Source organism: Lutra lutra, chromosome 1 (genome assembly GCF_902655055.1).
Source record: "Lutra lutra chromosome 1, mLutLut1.2, whole genome shotgun sequence".
Taxonomy (NCBI): domain Eukaryota; kingdom Metazoa; phylum Chordata; class Mammalia; order Carnivora; family Mustelidae; genus Lutra; species Lutra lutra.
In genome coordinates, this window is record NC_062278.1 from 2,934,865 (window position 1) to 2,946,822 (window position 11,958).

At 54.6% G+C, this 11,958-nt stretch overlaps 1 long non-coding RNA gene across 1 annotated transcript; it reads right to left on the reverse strand.

Moving 5' to 3' along the window:
- Nucleotides 1-327: 327 nt before the first annotated feature.
- On the reverse strand, nt 328-6,550 carry LOC125093712 (uncharacterized). The gene is made up of 3 exons (XR_007125321.1): nt 6,050-6,550; nt 5,401-5,477; nt 328-1,441 (listed from the first exon to the last, which is right to left on the reverse strand). It is a non-coding gene; the product is annotated as an uncharacterized LOC125093712 (long non-coding RNA).
- Nucleotides 6,551-11,958: the final 5,408 nt, after the last annotated feature.

The following is an 11,958-nucleotide window of genomic DNA, read 5'->3' on the forward strand; positions in this document are numbered from 1 at the left end:
CACGTTGGGTGTAGAGTTTACGTTAAAAAAAAAAAAGTTATAAAGGTAACTTCTTCCTGACTTAAAGATTCCCCTAGAAGTCTTATCGACACCATCTTATTCTCCCAGGGCCCAAGGCTATACTAACAAAGATAAGCTTCCACTCCCTGTCTCCTTACAACCACCAGCAATCCTGAATTACCGAAAATTGCTGTATGCTCATGCTTGGTCTGTGTTTAAAAAAAAAATGCAGGGGGCGCCTGGGTGGCTCAGTGGGTTAAAGCCTCTGCCTTCGGCTCAGGTCATGATCTTAGGGTCCTGGGATCGAGCCCCGCATCGGGCTCTCTGCTCAGCAGGGAGCCTGCTTCCCTTCCTCTCTCTCTGCCTGCCTCTCTGCCTACTTGTGATCTCTGTCAAATAAATAAATAAAATCTTAAAAAAAATTAAATTAAATTCTTAAAAAATGCTGCTTCGGAATAATTTTGCTACGGAATAACATTTCCTCCCCACTTTGAGCAACATCCACATCGCCTTTCTTCACGACCGCCATTTGTCCAAGCGGTCCTGGATGGCGGCTGCCAGAGCCGGGCTGAGCCCTGCGTGCACTCCCGCCCTCGGCCAGCGCCACGGTCTGTGCGGACCAGCACACGCCCAGGCCTCTGCGGGGGCCGCTGACGTGGCGAGGAGGCATGACTTTCCTTTAAGGATGAGGGTAATTCTCTGTGTACGACGCAGACAGCGCCGGGGTGTGCAGGAAGCCCGGAGCGATGGCTTCTCAGATGCGCGTCTTCCAAGGAGGGACGGGTCTGTCAATCCTCACCAAGAAGCATGCTTACAAGCCTGCATTTCGGGGCTCCGTTGTTGTGGGCACCTCCCCTCGATGCACTTGCCACAACCTCAACTTCGAGGTATGACAGGCACGGTTTCCTAAAGGTGTATTGGCTTTTCTCATGGGCTCCCAATTCCCCAAACTGGGTGAGACCACCGCCCGGCGCCCCGAGTCTGTGGTGGGAATGGACCAGCTTCTCAGCCGCATTCGGTCGGCTCATCCGCCCCTGGGATCCGGTGACTTATAAATAAAAATTTATTATTTATCATTTATGAGCCTGGAAATGTGACGCATATGGAGCTCCAGGAATAAATTGTCCGCCACTGGGCAACATATTTCTGATATATGGCAAATTTATTTCCTACGTCACCGAGCTGCCCAGATGGGCCTCCAGTTCCTCGTACTAAGACGGATGCTCGGAGTAGCACCAGACGCATCGGAAGTTTTATCTTCATGTTTTGTAGCCGTTCTTCCCCTGGGTCCTCATCTGTTTTCTGTCTCCTTGTCAACAATACCTCCAGGGGGAGATTCGATCAGTTGACGGCCACAGAGTAATAACTCAGAACTATTTACGTGATGTCCTTCTCCAAGAGACAAAGGCACTCGAGGACAGTGCGGAACGTTCTGGCATTCCTGTGCAGTAGACAGGGGAAGGCATTATTGTTATTATTATTTTTTTTTTTTACTTCCTATTTTTGAAATTTCCACATACACAAAAGTAGAGAGGAAAGTATAAGGAGCCTCTGTGCACCCATCATTCAGCTGTAAAATTATTAACACTTCTCAAGTCTTATTCCATCTTTTTCCTGTCCCTCCCCCCACCCTCAAGTAGCTTAGAATGAATCCCAGCCATGGGGGATTTTCACTGCAGGAGGAGAAAGTGTTATCAGTTCCCATTTAGGGGGAAGTGGAGGCACGTGAAGGACCTCGCCTGCCCCCTTACACCGAGTCCCCAGGGGAGACAGGCACCAGGAGTGGGTCTCCCTCCCTCCCCACACCCTGCTCCTTGGAACAGAGACGAACTATCCCACAAAGTGATGTGCTTAGTTACATACAGCCTGTCACCAACTACACAACGTCGGCTGTGGCAAAGACAGTCAAACAGATGAAGAACACAGACAGATTTATCTCAGTCTATAAATATTTAAAGAAGTTAAAAGAGTTTGCTTCCGGAAGCTACCCGAGTCCCTCGAAGGAATTAATTACAAGCTAACTTCCCAAAGTTACACTGAGGCAGAAAGTCATTTAACGATCCGAACGTATGGAGTCATAAAGAATAAATGTGGGACCTTCTGGTCACCTGCAACTCCGAGCACACCCTACTGGGCTTCGCCGTGGTGTTGACAAAGCCAGAATTTACAGCAAACACCGTCTCCCCTGAAGACATCTTAGATGTCTGGGTTTTCTCCTGACCCCATTTTTGAGCTCTGGGTACCCCCCGGTGCCCGTCAGGGGAGCACTGTCAGACGTGTCCGCAACCTCAGCCTTCCCCACCAGATAGTGACTTTCACGTGGCGCCTGTGGTCCCCAGATGTGCCACCGGGAAGCCAGTGTTGCGTAACAGGAAGAATTTGGCGGTCTCTGTCGCTGGTTCCTGGGAGGGGGCCTCTAAACCGTCAGACCACACCCGAGTTGGTGCTAGAAGGTGATCAATGGTCCCTACCCTGTCTTGGGATGTGAGCCCTTCCTGTCAGAGACCAGCTCGGGCCAGAGGGTTGGGACTTTGAGCCAAGTGATGGCAGGCGGAGCTTTTGACCTCCAGGGAGGAGAGGGGCTGGAGCTTGGGACCAAACATGGGACCAGGGCTCCCCGTACCCGCTTCATAAACCCCGACAAGCACTCCCAACACCCCAGGCTCAGAGGAGCTTCCCAGCTGGGAGTCCTGGGATGTGCCGGGAGGATGGTGCGACACTCTGCGTTCGAGGCCCTCCCGGACCTTAGAGTAACCTTTACGGCCAAACCCTAACCACCATGCTAGTGGTCTCCTGAGTTCTGTGAGGCGTCCTGGCGAACGGCTGAACCGAGGGGGTGGTAGGAATTCTCGAATCTGTGGCTAGTTTGTCAGAAGCACGAGAGGCCTGGAACCCACGAAGCGTGGCTGGCGTCTGGAGTGAGGGCTGCGGGGTCTGCCCTAAGCTCAGGAGCCCGTGTCGGGAGCACACTGCCTGTCCCCGCAGGACCGCCCCGAGCCGGGACAGCCAGGACAGCCGGGAGAGTGGGCCCCGCGGGCTGGTCGGTGGCTGGGCCTCCATCCAGCCCCAGATCTCAGCACAGCACCTCAGGGGCCCCGCCAGAGCTGGAGCATAGAGCCGGCCCGTAGCGTGTCTCCCTATGTCACTGCTTTACGTATTAAAACAGGTGTATTAGGTTTCATTATCGAACAACACACCCATGGTTAAAAGCTCAAATACAGAAGGAAATAAATAAAAATATAGAAATGAAAGTACTCTCAGTGTCCCCGGAGGCACCCACTATCCCTTGAAAGAGGTGTCCCTTGCAGACTTCAGGGTCTGCAGTATTAAGGAGGAAGGCTGGCCCTGCGTCCCCCGGGGAAGACAGAGGTGCGGCCCCTCCTCCCTCCTGCTCTGGGCCTGGGGGCCACCCTCCCGGGCTGCTCCCTGGGCTCCCTCGGCTCCCTCCTTCTGGCTTCCAGGTGGGTTGGCCAAGGGGAGGCTTGGCCAGAATTCAGAGGGTAGGAGGAAAGGAAGGTGGCACTCAGGCCTGGGTCTCCAGCGGTGCTGTGTCCCTTGTCCCAAGGCTGGCTTCCAGCATTCGGCTGCCTCTTTGGCTTCTGGGAGCTGCTCCCTCCCTTTGCCCTCTGTGCAGGGGCGCCCAGCTCCTGATAACCTTGTGTTAAGCCCAGAGCAGCGCTGGATAAAGTGTTTTCAGATCCCTCAGGCCAAGTGTGCTCTGTAAGCCCCGGCACTGGCCAGTAACCAGGAATGCGGGGAAGCCGCCGGGAGCAGCCCCTCCCTCCCCGGTGCAGGGGTCACCGGCCAGCACTGAGGGTTGTCACAGAGATGCCTGGGCCGGGGACAGTCTGGTCAGACCAGGTAGGGGGTGGGGAGGACAGGCCAGCAGAGGCCCCTGAGGGGAGGAGGCAGGGGCCAGGGGCCCTTATCGGGGCAGCCCAGGCCATCCACATACAGACTCTCCACGCCATGGGGTGCTCATGGTCTTGGGGAACGTAGCGGCTGGAGGTCTCTGAATTTGGAGACGGAAAACATCAGTACCCATGAGAAGAAAAGACAGGGAGTGCTGGGGAGGACTGGGCGGTTGGCCACATCTCGGCACCCAGGGTCACCACATGACAGGCAACACGGCATCTGCATCACTCTGATGCCCCGAAGCGGAGCTTCTCGAAGTTTCCAGACCTCCTCCGAGTCTGCCCGTCGGTCAAAATCCAGATTGTTGAGGCTGACAAGAATGAGCTTGACCTGACGCCCCCAGAAAACAGCGACCTTGAGAACCCCCCACTTCCCCACACGCCTTAGGTGAGGTTCACTGTCTGGTCCTTCTCTCTGCTCCCACAGGCTCACAAGATGCCCTTTTCTACACAGACTCTCCAATTTCCTGTCCTTTGTCTCCCTAGTGGTTGGCTGAGATTAGAGGTGCCCCGGCCAAACCCGCTCGACACAGACTTCCCCGGTTCAGCCGACTGACCGGGCTGCCCCCCGGCTGCACGGCGAGGACCCTGTGAGTTCCCCCACCTGTCACGAGTCCTGCCTTCCCTGCAGAAGTCCAAGGTGAGACCACCCGACCTTGGGACCCGACCCTGCCTGCCGCAGCGCCCTGCAGATGCGTCTCGTTGCCTGTTTGTTCCATCCAGGCAGGGTCTGCCCGGGGCCCAGGAACCAGCATTTCCGCTGGCAACCCTGGGTGATTCCTAGGGCATCACGTTTGAGCAGCTGGGTCCCGGAGGCGCGTGGGCCCAGGGAACGCCGCGAGGGCCGAGCAGTGGGCGCTCGGACAGACGTTTTCCGCGTAGTCAGGAGAGGGTAACGGTGTTCGGGGCGCGGGAGTCAGCTCTCCCCACCGCCCTCTGTCCTCGGCCCCTCTGTCCCCCAGCCTGGGTGCCGGGGCCACTCTGATTTGCCCTGGGGGCAACAGCAGACTTTAATAGATGGAAGGAGACTCAAGTAAATCACTGGAAAGGACTTTGAAGACAATACATTTCCTTTCAAAAGCGGCTCCGAAAACACCCTTGTGAACAAGCCCCGTCCGGCCTCGGTCGCCCCGCCCCTCCCCACGCGGCCTTTTATGGGCCTGTCATCATCACCCCTGCTGACAATGAATGATTTCCTCCCCGGGACTATCACAAGAACCAGAGTCGCTGCCAGAAGCCTCTGGCACCAAACTCCGCTCGGAGTCACAGCCTGAGGCCATTAGTGAGGGGAACAGCTGCGGCCGCACATCTGCGAGGCATTGGAAAATTTTATGAATAATAAAAACTATCCATTACACAGACTTATACATTATATATCAACCTGATACCTCTACGATTACACTACCAACAGTCTCCTTGGGCGTGTGCATTTTTTTCTAATGACACCCTAACTCCAATAATAAATTCGAAAATCTGAAACGCTGACCTCCAGCACCGGTCGGTCAAATGTCGTCCTCTGCGCTGTCAGCTCTTCAAGAACAACAGTCACAAAATCGGCGTCAGCTGAAAAGACAAAAGAGGAATGGAAACCCCCCAGAATGCTAAGAGCACGGAGAGAGAATTACGTTTTTAGGTTAAAAGACCAAAAGACTGAAAAAAAAATACAGAGAACATCAAAAGATGCTGAAAAATAAGCCTTAAAAACAGGCCAAGCCCCAGGAGCTCCGCGAGCTGTGCCCCCAGGGCGTGGATGACCTTAGTTTGCAGCCATGTGTCTGGTGACAGTGGCGGGAGGCTTTGGAGGACCCAGTGGCAGGGTGAGAAGGTGACAAGGGGGGGATCCCGACAGGCAGGAGAAAGAAAAGGAAGTGCTTTCAGCACCTCGCAGGCCAAGCAGGGGCTCCTCCTGCAGAAACATCTCCCCGAGGGCAGGGTGGGAAGGTTCAGCTGCATCCCACAGCCGCAGAGCCTCTCTCGGGCCCTTCCTTCTCGAGCGTGTCAGACGGGCGGGGGGTGGGGGGTCTGGGTCAGTTTTCCCCCCTTCCCTCTCATAAACTCTGTAGTTCACATTTTCGCACTCAGAAAACAGCTTTTGGTGGCACGAAGCTTTGCCTGTTTCCATGCATTAAACCTACATTCTTATTTTGTACCAGAACATCCTTTCTCTTCTGATTTCTCCCTCTTTCCAGCAGCAGTGACTTGCCATATGTTCAAAGAGGACGGCGTTTTATTCTGGCTTCCCTCTGGCTGGCTAGAGCTGAGGAGGGATATTTTAAGCCCCACGCTTAAAAATAAAAACCTTGGCAAGGCTTCGGATGCACTAAAAACATCAAGAGATATTGGAACCTGGGCTCTGATTAGTTCGAATTTTGTGAGATTTCAAAACCAGCGCTTAAAAGAAAGAAAGGAAGGAGGGCTAGTGGGGGCCAATGTGGAGGGACTGGCCCTGCCCCCCAGGGCCGTGCTCAGGTCTTCGGTCATTGGCGCTCCTGCCAAGGGGGTCCAGGTGGCGGTCAGGCCTCGACTGTGCGGAGAGGCCTCCCTCCTCTCTTCCCACTTTTGCCCCTTTCCCGCATTTGCAAGCTGCTGGGTGCCTGTTCGAGAAGGGAGACGGCCATGGCTGTCCCGGGCTGTTTTACCCCCCCCCCACGCCCCCGAGTCCTCCCACCCACGGGCTGCATCCCTGCCGGGCTGGGGATCCAGCAGGTGGGGGCGACGGGAGAGACATCTCACCTTCTTCGGCAGGAGGAGCTGCTTCTTCACGGAGCCCAGCAAACAGCCTGCCTCCTGGGACGCCGCCCCATCGTCTTCACCTCCACTTGCGGTGGCCGAGGAAGACGGTTTGTTGCCGACATTCCTGTTTCATTCCCACCGTGACTTGGCTTAATACCTGATTTGCAAGCGCCCAGCCCTGGACGAACGAGAGGTGTCTGTACTGTGCTACGGGACGCACGGCCCAGGCAGTCGGGAGGGAATGAGTTCAGGCCCCTTGTCTTCCACTGTGCTCCGCCCGCACAGCTGGGGCTCCGGAGGGCTCCCCCTCTCCCCCCAGCAGCCCACTCTCGCTTCGGGGAGGCAGGCTGACTTCTCACCCTGCCGGCGGCCGCCCCGACACTGTGCGCTTGCAGGACCCCGCGTCAAGCAGCCACACACAGTGCCGGGGAAGCCCCGTCCCTGGGGCACCGTGACCCCACGGGGAGTGGTTCTCCCTGGCCTCACATGTGTTTCTGCTGAGGATAAAGCGTGGCGGGACCCCCAGATGTCTCAGCCTGTGTCAGGGTGCTGTGCCTCCGGGGCCGGGGACGTGCGACCGGCGGTCAGAGGGGGATGTGGCTCTTATACCCCCCCACCCCTGTTAAGGAGAAGGAGGGGGGTGCCCAGACAACAAAGCAGACATGGAAGGACCCTCGCGGCACTGTCCATCGGTCACGGAGCTCGGGTGGCATCCAGTATTTGCTGGAAGCCTGCCGCGAACGCCAGCCCAGGGCATCTTCTGCCATTGTCCCACGAGGAAGCACGTGGCAAGTGTGCTACTGACCGTGTCCTGGCTGCGTGTGTCCTGTGATTTCAGGGAGACCGGGACAAGGCTGCACTGACTTCCGACAGATCAAGGTCACATCCTCAAGTTAAAGGCACAGGACGGGAGACATTGGGTTCTCCAGACTTGTGGGGGAAACACAGGCACTCATTTTTGCCATCTGAGAACTGAATGCCAGAAATCCTTATTCACTTCGGGTGTGGGGCCGTCTTACCTGCTGTCACTTGTCGGCAGTGTCACTCATTCCTTGCTACGTGTCCATGTTAGATACAGATCAACGTCATGAGGGAGGGCTGCCGCTTTCAGTGTGAAGGCGCCCTTGGCCATCACTAAGCCTGGAGTGTGGACGAACGGGGACACTTACTCCTGCCCAGTGGGGGCGCTCCCGTGGGGCCACGGAGACAAGTTTCAGGTCCCTCCCCAGAGCATGCTGGGGTCCAGCCAAGGCTTCCCAAGGTCAGCCGGTGTCACATCTCCAAAAGGGAGACCTCTGGATCCCATTCACTGCAGACCACCTCCTCTCCAGCATGGTCAGCCCCCATCTCTCCTGCCTGGTGTCAGAGTGGCTGGGACATGTTGGGACCTGCCTGCCCGGGGGTACACCTCGTCTGGGCTTAGTGGGATGTATTTAGAGATACACACTGTGTCCCCCCGGGTAGCTAAGCTGGTGACAGCTGTCTGGTGTGGGAATAGCTTCCAGGCATACTCCTGGTTTCCACTGAGCAGACCCGCCAGGAGCTCCGATGTGAAGGTGGTTACCAGAGCAGGTATTGTGGTGTGGACACGTCCGTGATCGCAAATGCGGCTATGACTGTGCCACGTGACCAGGAATGCGCCCCCCCACCCCCTGCTATGAACGCGTGGTGTGGCCACAAGTGTGATGGGGCCGGGTCCCAGGTGTCTTGGCACCAGAAATACCTGATGTGGGGTGGGATGCGTGTGCGGGCTTTGACGCACATGGAACAGAAGCTACTTGGAGGAAATCCTTTTAATCACAAAAACTCATTTCAGAGGACTCAGCTCCCACCTGTACCTAGACCAACAGAATTCTCTCTGTCGAGAACGTAAACACGGGCCTCGCTTTTCCTTTTTTGACGGCATCATGTGAAATCAAGTTTCTCAGAATCCGTGTTTGAAGGAGCCCCACAACAGCAAAGAGGTCTGTGTGCGGTCACGTTTATGGATCTAAACTACCAAAACGTAATTTTGATCAACAGTGCTGGAGGAAACACGCCACTATCCTTACATCTAGCGAAACAGGCTATGAAACGGCCACGTGCGGAGGCAATCAGCCAGTGCAGCCCAGCGACGTCTGACTTGCTTGGTCCCTTAAGCGTCAGACTCGACTTCAGCTCAGGTTGTGATCTCGGTGATCACGCGATGGTGAGATCGATCACGATGGTGAGATCGAGCCCCCGATCAGGCTGCGCTCAGCGGGCAGTTGGTTTGGGGTTCTCTCTCTCCCTCTGTCCCTCCCTCAGCTTGTGTGTGCTCTCTCTCAAATAAATAAATCTTTCAGAAAAAGTATACAGCCCGGGGTGCCTGGGTGGCTCAGTGGGTTAAAGCCTCTGCCTTCGGCTCAGGTCATGATCCCAGCGTCCTGGGATGGAGCCCCGCATCGGGCTCTCTGCTTTGCGGAGAGCCTGCTTCCTCCTCTCTCTGTCTGCCTCCCTGCCTGCTTGTGATCTCTCTCTCTGTCAAATAAATAAATAAAATCTTAAAAAAAAAAAGAAAGAAAGAAAAAGTATACAGCCCAAAGTTATTTTTTTTTAAAGATTTTATTTATTTATTTGACAGAGAGAGATCACAAGTAGACAGAGAGGCAGGCGGAGAGAGGAGGAAGCAGGCTCTCCGCAGAGCAGAGAGCCCGATGCGGGGCTCGATCCCAGGACTCTGAGATCATGACCTGAGCCGAAGGCAGCGGCTTAACCCACTGAGCCACCCAGGCGCCCCCCAAAGTTATTTTTTAAAATACTTTATTTAGGGGCGCCTGGGTGGCTCAGTGGGTTAAGCCGCTGCCTTCGGCTCAGGTCATGATCCCAGGTCCTGGGTTCGAGCCCCACATTGGGCTTTCTGCTCAGCAGGGAGCCTGCTTCCTCCTCTCTCTCTGCCTGCCTCTCTGCTTACTTGTGATTTCTCTCTGTCAAATAAATAAATAAAATCTTAAAAAAAAATACTTTATTTATTTGACACAGAGCGATCACAAGCAGGGAGAGCAGCAGTAGAGGCAGAGGGAGAAGCAGGCCCCCCGCTGAGCAGGGAGCCTGATGCAGGGTTCATCCCTGGACCCCGGGACTGTGACCTGAGCCGAAGGCAGACGCCTTATAAGCCACCTGAGCCCCCCACGCACCCCCACCCCCCGACGGCCCCACCAAGTTATTTTTTGTTTTTGAGAGAGGGAGTGTGAGCCCACGTGCATGGGCGTAGGGGACGAGCAGAGGGAGAGAGAGAATCTTAAGCAGGATCCACACTCAGCGGCGTGGAGCCCAACACAGGGCTCGAGCTCATGACTCTGAGATCGTGATCTGAGCCAAAGTCAAGAGTCAGAAGCTTAACCCACTGAGTCAGCCAGGTGCTCCTCCAAAGTTGTTTTTTCCTTAGCTGCCTGGCACATATAGAAGTATGTTAAGTCGTTAATTAAAATGTTATTATTCTGGATTTTGTGAGGTTTATAGTATCTACCAGCTTTTAAAATTTGTAAGCTATTTTTCCTCATCCTATATAATATTCCTGGTCACATTCGACTTTGAATTTGTATGTTTGTATTGTATTTATTAAAAAGAGCCCTCTAGATTCTATCAGGTCCCACAAAACCTGAATCCATCCTCGATAATGGGTCTACCCATCTTTTTTTTTCTTTTCTGTTATGTTTCATTGAACCCCTTCCAGCCTTAAGTAACATGTACCCATGGATACAGGAACTGAAAAAAAAAAAAAAGTTCCAGGTGCACCTGGATGGCTCAGTGGGTTAAGCCGCTGCCTTCGGCTCGGGTGATGGTCTCAGGGTCCTGGGATCCAGCCCCGCATCAGGCTCTCTGCTCAGCGGGGACCCTGCTTCCCCCTCTCTCTGCCTGCCTCTCTGCCTATTCGTGATCTCTGTCTGTCAAATAAATAAACAAAATCTTTAAAAAAAAAAAAAAAGAATACCAACAGTTAAAAAAAATTAAGAAAAAAAGTTCCAATACATTGTACTAAGAAATGAATGTCCAATAAAATTTATTTCTTAAGTTTAAGAATGTTCATTAATATTGGAATTTATTTAGGGGCACCTGGGGGGCTCTGCCCGTGAAGCGTCTGCCTTCGGCTCAGGTCATGATCTCGGGGTCCTGAGATCGAGCCCCCTTCGGGCTCCCTGCTCGGCTGGGGTTCTGCTTCTCCCTTTCCTGCTCCCCCTGCTTGTGTGCGTTCTGTGTGTGTCAAATAAGTAAGTAAAATCTTTTTTAAAAAATCTATAAAAATTGGAGTTTATTTATAAATAGGGTGGTACGATTTGTAAATAAAAGCTTTAAGAAAAATTAGGTTTTTATTAAAATTGAATTTTTGTGTTTCCCGCCCCAGTTCCTGTGTTGAAGCCCTAAACTCCCGAGGGCCGATGACTGGTAGTGTGGCCTCTGGGAGGAAGCTAGGGCTAGACAAGTTCTGGGGGCGCCCTCAGGATAGGGTTAGGGTCCCCTTAGGAGAGACTCCAGGGAGCGGCCCGTGGTGTGAGGACACAGGAAGATGGCCACCCGCAAGCCATGAACAGGGACCTATCCGCTGCCTCAGCCAGTACCTTCATCTCCAACGTCCAGAACCGAGACAACACTCGTCTGTTGTTGAAGCCCCCTTCCCCCCCACTCGCCCCCCGCCTCCCACCCCCCACCCCCGGCTCAGGTGGTGGTTTCATGGTGGCGTCTGGGATCTCTAACACAGAGCCCGAGCGTACGATTCAGCCCCCATCCTTGCTGCGTGTCCCTCCTCAAACCGTGGCCTCCAGCAGGGTCCCCGTCCGGGGCTTGGCACAGACCCATCCCAACACCTCGAAGACCAACCTGGGGGCTTCCCAGTCACTGTCAACATCCACGGTAGATGTCCTGTCCCACAGAGCTTTCTCTGATCAACTTTCTCTCTTCCCCAGACAGCCCTTCTGCTATGAGGCTCAGCACATCTCCTCGCATGGCTTTCCCCAGGCCTCCTTCCTGAGGCTGGGACTGGGGAGAGGTGTGCACAGTCTTTGAACCCGCGGCCCAGACCCAGGCCCAGCATAAGGCGAGCACTTAGACCAGTTGCTTACAGGCCCACGAGAGTGACGTCGCCCTGTAAGGAACCCCACGTTGCCCGTTAACTCTTACACCCTAGTCTGTGTTTCAAATCCTTTCTAGAATAAAGATGGCTGGAGGGCAGAGGGACGGCGGTCAGGGGGAGGAGGCGGCGGAGGCTGGACGCTGAGCCCCAGAAACACACCCATGATCTGAGTGTCCAGCCCGTCCTTGCATGAAGTGGCCTCTGGCCGCCCCTTCAATACCA